Source organism: Odocoileus virginianus, chromosome 1 (genome assembly GCF_023699985.2).
Source record: "Odocoileus virginianus isolate 20LAN1187 ecotype Illinois chromosome 1, Ovbor_1.2, whole genome shotgun sequence".
NCBI lineage: Eukaryota > Metazoa > Chordata > Mammalia > Artiodactyla > Cervidae > Odocoileus > Odocoileus virginianus.
The window spans coordinates 97129477-97136031 of record NC_069674.1 but is presented as its reverse complement, the minus strand read 5'-3'; the positions used below and the strand labels follow the sequence as shown (position 1 = coordinate 97136031).

At 41.5% G+C, this 6555-nt stretch overlaps 1 long non-coding RNA gene across 1 annotated transcript; it reads right to left on the bottom strand.

The window, feature by feature from the left end:
• Nucleotides 1–1989: 1989 nt before the first annotated feature.
• Nucleotides 1990–6355, bottom strand: LOC110140522 (uncharacterized). The gene is made up of 2 exons (XR_011488969.1): nt 2390–6355; nt 1990–2182 (listed from the first exon to the last, which is right to left on the bottom strand). It is a non-coding gene; the product is annotated as an uncharacterized lncRNA (long non-coding RNA).
• Nucleotides 6356–6555: the final 200 nt, after the last annotated feature.

Here is a 6555-nt window from a genome sequence, read left to right as displayed (position 1 = left end):
TTGGGTCTTATTCTTTCATTAATCTTTATGTCTAGTTGGCAGCCTTTCTTTTAGTGGGTGAGATATGTTCCAACCTGTTTTGGCTTTAAAATAATGAAACATAAAGCTACTAAATTTCTCTTTCTTGAGGAAAATGACTAAATGTAATCACAGTTTCTCTTTCCCACACATATGCACTTGTTATTATTCAGTCATTGGCATAGGATCATTCATGGAGAAAACAATTACATTCTGGTACCCAAAGAGTAAAGGCTCAGTTCTGTTTACATGTGCTTATGATTCCCTTTTACAAGTAGAGTGACAATCTACTTTAAAGATGCATTTTACTGATTATTTCCTTCTTGAGCAAAACATCAGCACAGCACTATTTCAGCCCTCCTTAAAGCCCAGGGAGAAGTGCACCAGTGTTGGAGTCTCACTAGAACTAAGACACTAAACCAAACTCTCACAAAGGTCACTGGAACATGCAGAAAGATAGGGAGCTGATAATATGGCATCGCCCCCATAACAAAGATAGATACAGCCCCTCTCTTACATTTCTAAGAACTGCCTGTGAATTACTAGTGCCAATAACACTCCAGCAGAAGCACATGTATCATAAATACTGAGCAATCAGAGGAAAGCTCTTGTGTGTATATTTGAGGAAAGGATTGCCAAGTGCCTTTCTGATTGCACAGTGTTAAATACTGGCAAGTGGTAAAATAACTCAGGACAAGGATTGCTCAGTGAAATAAAATTCTGTGAGTTTTTTCTGGACTAGTGACTGTTTTTGATCAATGTTAAAACCATTTGTGAGACATGAGTGCTAAAGCATGTTTTAACCTTTATATCTTTAAATGAATAATTTGTTCAAAAAAACTCCAAGGAACTGATTTTCCTTAGTACATTTTTTTTTTTTTTAGTATTTGAGCTTACTACATATTTAAATAATACAGATTATATTATGATCATCACTTTACAATTGAGGATATGAAGCTCAAGGAAATGTTGAGGTAAGAGATTATGATATGAGAGGAGTCAGGATTAGAATTACAAGGCCAAAATAGCAGAGCAAATTAATATCTAACAATGAGATTGATTAAACAAACTGGCATATTGACACAACTGAAAATTATGGCATCACTTGAAATGGCATTATTGTGTGTTCAGTGACATAGAACAACATATCTGATATGTTGTTAGGCACAGTCCAGTATTTCTGCATTGTATGTTCATATATATTTTTGCATAGATGTTCTAACGGGAAGGAATCATGTAATGGATAAGACTGTGGGGTTCAGAGTCAAACTACTCCATTACTTAACAGCTGTGTGATGAGGGGCAAGTCCCTGAACTTCTTCCTGCCTTATTTTCCTTGTTAGTAAAACTGGACTCGTGATGCCAACAACTAGGATCTTGCACTCTACACAGACAGCAGCCGTATGGCGTCTAGGGGAGGGTCACGGGACACGATGCGTGTCAGGCTTTGAGCATGATCTCCGGCATACTGTGAGCATCCTGTGAATGTTACCTGCTGCCATTATTAGCTGTTCTTCAAAATCCCCAGAGAGAAAATTAGCTCTATATTATAGCCAATAAATGCTTTTTGTAGACACACCGAAGCAGCAGCAGCCGGGGGGTCGATGCTGAACAGTGACCACACAAGTTAAATCTAGAACTGTTTGACAAATTGAGTGGCTCTTTGTGCTGTGCGTCAATGGGCCAGACAGCCCCCACGGCCCTTCGCTCTCTGAGATTCTGTATGTCTAAGCAGCAGGATCCCACCCCCATCAGACAGTCTGCACTCCTGCCTGCTCTCCCTCCAGGCCCAGAAACCTAGCAACAGCTGAGCAGGAAAGAGACAGATTCAGCTCGAAGTTTGTACTCATGAAATATTTACTATTGCTTCCCTTCTGTGGCGTACTTTCTTCAACCAAAATGAGTTTTCTTCACCTATATTCTTTCTAAAATATGTTTATTCTGTTACAAAACAGCAACAAGATCAATCTGTATAGCAAAGTTACCTGAATACTTTATTGCTTTGGTTTGAGGTTTGTTTTTGGGGTTCTGTTTTGGTCAGGATCCAGGGTAAAAATAAATGATGCTCAAGCTGAGTCACAAAGGTGTGGGCAGGATGTGGAGAAGGCAGCAATGGAATGTGGTCTCCAGGCTAGCATCCTTGCAACCACTGCGACCCCTGGGCCTAAAGGATCAAGACGAGGAAGTAAGGGTCTCTATGCGCCAAGGGTCAGCTGGTGGCTGTTTCTTCATAGGAAGATAAACAGACACAGAATAGTCAACGCGGGGGTGTGAGGAAGAAGAGAGTGAGGTGATCAGTGACTATGTGCCCCAACCTCACCCTCCTCTTCCTGTCTGGTCTGCTCCTGGTACTTCCATTGGGCAAACCCACCTGGAAAACAAAGGTTTTGGAACTCTGCATACTGTGCCCACTGGAAAGTTGCACAGATAGGGCACCATAGAAGCTGGAGAAAGCTGGTCAGCACATTCAGAGGTAGAAAAGGAAGATAAGATGCCCAATACACCAAGTACTTCATTAGTGAAAGTCACTCAGCTTGTCTGACTCTTTGTGACCCCATGGACTGTAGCTCGCCAGGCTTCTCTATCCATGAAATTCTCCAGGCAAGAATATTGCAGCAGGTTGCCATTTCCTTCTTCAGGGATCTTCCCAATCCAGGGATCAAACCCAGGCGTTCTGTACTGCAGGCAGATTCTTTACCACTTGAGCCACCAGGGAAGCCCAAGTACTTCATTATTTTGAATCAAAAGAAAATTCATATGCAGAAATTCAAATAGAAAAATGAAGAGAGTAAAAATAAAAGTCCTTCTCTGAACACCAATTCTACTCCTCAAGGATACAGCTTCATGTGGCTCCATCCAAAGAAGCAAACAAAATTAATCTTATTTGAACTTGAGCACATGCTGAAACCTCCCCTTTTAACACCAAATCATTATAAGCATTTTTTTAAAAGATACCTACATTTTTACAAGAAATTAATAAATACATTGGGATTTGTGAAAAACAGAATAAGGACTTTTGGTGAACCCAGAAATTGCCCGGAAGGACCAGATTTCTGGAAAAGAAAGCACAGGGAAGCCACAGCCCTGTCAAGAAAACGCAGGGGCCGCAGAGGAAAGTGCCAGCCCAGAAATGAGCGCTGCAGAAGGGACTGTTCATCAGCAACCCTGGTGCCAGGAGACCCAGAAACAAAAATCCAAAAATTCTTTAGGAGAATAATATCTAGCCAAACTATGAATTTGTGAAAGAAGAAAAAGCAACTAAAAGCTGTTAGCTTAAGCCTTTATTAACCATCACAACAGGCTCAAGACGGCTGCTGTGCTGGAGAGCAGAGAGCCCAAAGAATTCACATATTAGATTGATGAAGGTCAGTCGAGTTCCACCATTTGTAGAACGATCGTCAGAACAATCCTGAGAATTGTTCAGTGTTCTGATTCTCAGAAGGTGTGGGGAACTTAGACTGCTGCATTAGTCACAGGACAGGATTCAGAGTCTGCATTTAATAAGACCTATATAACACTAAAGACATCACCAAAAAACTGTTAGAATAAACAAATTCAGTAAAGCTGCAGTAATTTTGCAGAGTACAAAATTAACATATAAAAGTCATCTTGTGATTCTATATACTGGAAACTAATTAGCTGACAATGAAATAAAGAAAAGAATCCTATTTATAATAGTGTCAAAAACAAATAGGAATAAATTTAATCAAGTGAGTGAAAATCTGAACACTGAAAATCATAAGACATTGGTGGAAAAAAATTGAAGAAGACACAAATGGGGAAAGATTCTGTGTTCATGGATTGGAATAATTAATATTATTAAAATGTCCATACTACCCAAAGTGATCTACACATTCTATGTAGTCCCTATCAAAATTCCAATGGCCTTTTTCACAGAAATAGGAAAACAATCCTGAAACGTGTATGGAACCACAGAAGACCCCAAATATCCAAAGAAATTTGGAGAAAGAAGAAAAAAATTGAAGGTATTACACTTCCTGGTTTCCAACTATATTACAAAACTTCAGTATATAAAAATAACATGATGCTGGCACAAAAAAAGATTTAGAGACCAAACGAACAGAATCAAGAGCCCAGAAATAAATCCACACACACAGTCAACTAATATTTGACAAGGAAGCCAAGCATACTCAATGGGGAAAGGATAGTCTCTTCAATAAATAGTGCTGGGAAAACTGAATATTCACATGCCAAAAAAAAAAAAAAAAAAATGAAATTGGACACCTATCTTTCACCTCTCACAAAAAGTAACTTGCAATGGATTAAAAACTAAATGCAAGACCTTCAACCACAAAACTTCTAGAAGAAAACACAGGGAAAATCTCCTTGATGTTGGTCTTGGAATAATATTTTGGGATATGATGCAATAATATTTTGGGATATGATACCAAAATCACAAGCAACAAAGCAAAAATCAACAACTGGTATTACATCAAACTAAAATTTCTGTGAAGCAAAAGAAACAATGAACAAAATGAAAAGGTAGCCTGTGAAATGGAAGAAAATATTTTCAAATTATGTACTGATAAGGAGTTAGTATCTAAAACAGATTAAAAAAACCTCATACAACTCAATAACAAAAATGAACAAAAAACAAATAATCTAATTTAAAAATAGGCAGAGGACCTGAATGGACATTTTTCTGAACAGATCATACAAATGGTCAACAGGTATATGAAAAGATGCTTAACATTCCTAATCATCAGTGAAATGCAAGTCAAAACCACAATGAGATATCATCTCATACCTGTTAGAATGGCTATCATCAAAAAGACAAGAAGTAACAAGTGTTGGCTAGGACACAGAGAATAGGGAACCCTTGTTAAGTTGTTGATAAGATAGTTGTTGGGCAAAAAGTATGGGAAGAAATTAAAAGCTCAAAAGAGAAATTAACTCCAAACTGACAGCTCCTCAAAACAGTGGGAATGTTGCCTTGGGCTAAGATGGTGGAGAAATAGGATGGGGAGACCACTTTCTCCCCCACAAATTCATCAAAAGATCATTTGAATGCTGAGCAACTTCCACAAAACAACTTCTGAACCCTGGCGGAGGACATTAGGCACCCAGAAAGGCAGCCCATTCTCTTCGAAAGGAGGTAGGACAAAATATAAAAGACAAAAAGAGAGACAAAAGAGTTAGGGATGGAGACCCGTCCTGGGGAGGGAGTCGTGAAGGAGGAGAAGTTTCCAAACAGCAGGAAACCCTCTCACAGGCGGGTCTGTAGGGAATCTCAGAGGGCAACATAACTGGGAGGGAAAAACAAAAACACAGGATATGCATCTAACCACAAATCCCAGTGGAAAAGGAGCCCAAATGCTTGTGTCTACCATCAGCAAGCAGGGACTGAACAGGGACGCATAGGTTGCATGCTTAGGGTAAGGACCAGGCCTGAATGCCCTGAAGACAATTGGAGGGAGCTAACGTGAGATAGCAACCCAAACTGTAGGATAGCCAGAAAGAGAAAAAAAGAGAGAGAGAGAGAGAGAGAAGTTTCCCATGAAAAGCTCTAACCTAAGGCACAGTCTGGCCTGCTCACAGAATAAAGGATTGAGCGAATACCAAAGGAGAGTTAGCCAGTTGTGGACCTACCCATCTCCCCGCCAGAGACAGAAAAGCAGGCGGGTGACAGCCAGAGCCAGAAGGCGAGGGACAATCTCCGCCCCAGAGGTGGCATCCTCCACCAAACTGTGAGCAGGCTCCCAGTTGCTAACCAAGTCTTCCTGGGATCCTGGACGGCTGACATCTGCCAGGAGGATCACAGCCAAAGATCAGCTCCAAGAGGAGGCACACGGCATACCTGAGGCGGCGCTCTTGCAGTGCACCCAGGAAACTGAGCGGCTGGGACCTGGGAGGTGATTAAGACACAGCCCACCTGGGGAGAGTGCACTCGCCAAGCACCTGGACGTCTGAGCTGCTCCAACATGGGAAGGGCACAAAATGCAGGCCCCACCGAGTCTGTGCCTTTGTGGAGTACCCGAGAACCTGAACCTGAGCAGCTGAGACCTGGGAAGTGCACAAAACCCAGGGCCTGCTTTGGACAGTTCCCCTGCAGAGCAACCCGGAGCCTGAGCAGTGTAGATGGGGAAAGCACACACACCGCGTGCGGGGGCAGACCCAGTGTGGCTGAGACACTGCGGACACTCCCCACACGCGCCAGTGATATTTGTTTGCAGTGTCCCTCACTCCCCACAAGACCTCTGAACAAGTGAGCCTAAATAAGTGACCACCTTCGCCCCCTTGTGTCAGGGTGGAGCTTACACACTGAAGAGACCTGCAAACAGAGGAAGCCAAAATAAAGAGGGAACTGCTCTGGAAGTGACAGGTGCAACAGATTAAAACCCTGCGGTTAGCACTGACTAAGCATTGGAAGGGGCCTATGACCTTGAGAAGAAGTGTAAGCAGGAACAAGGAACTATCTGAAACTGAACTGATCCCACATTGCCCTCAACAGCTCCAGAGAAATTCCTAGATATATTTTACTATTAACATTTTTTAATTTTAAAAAATTTTTAAGTT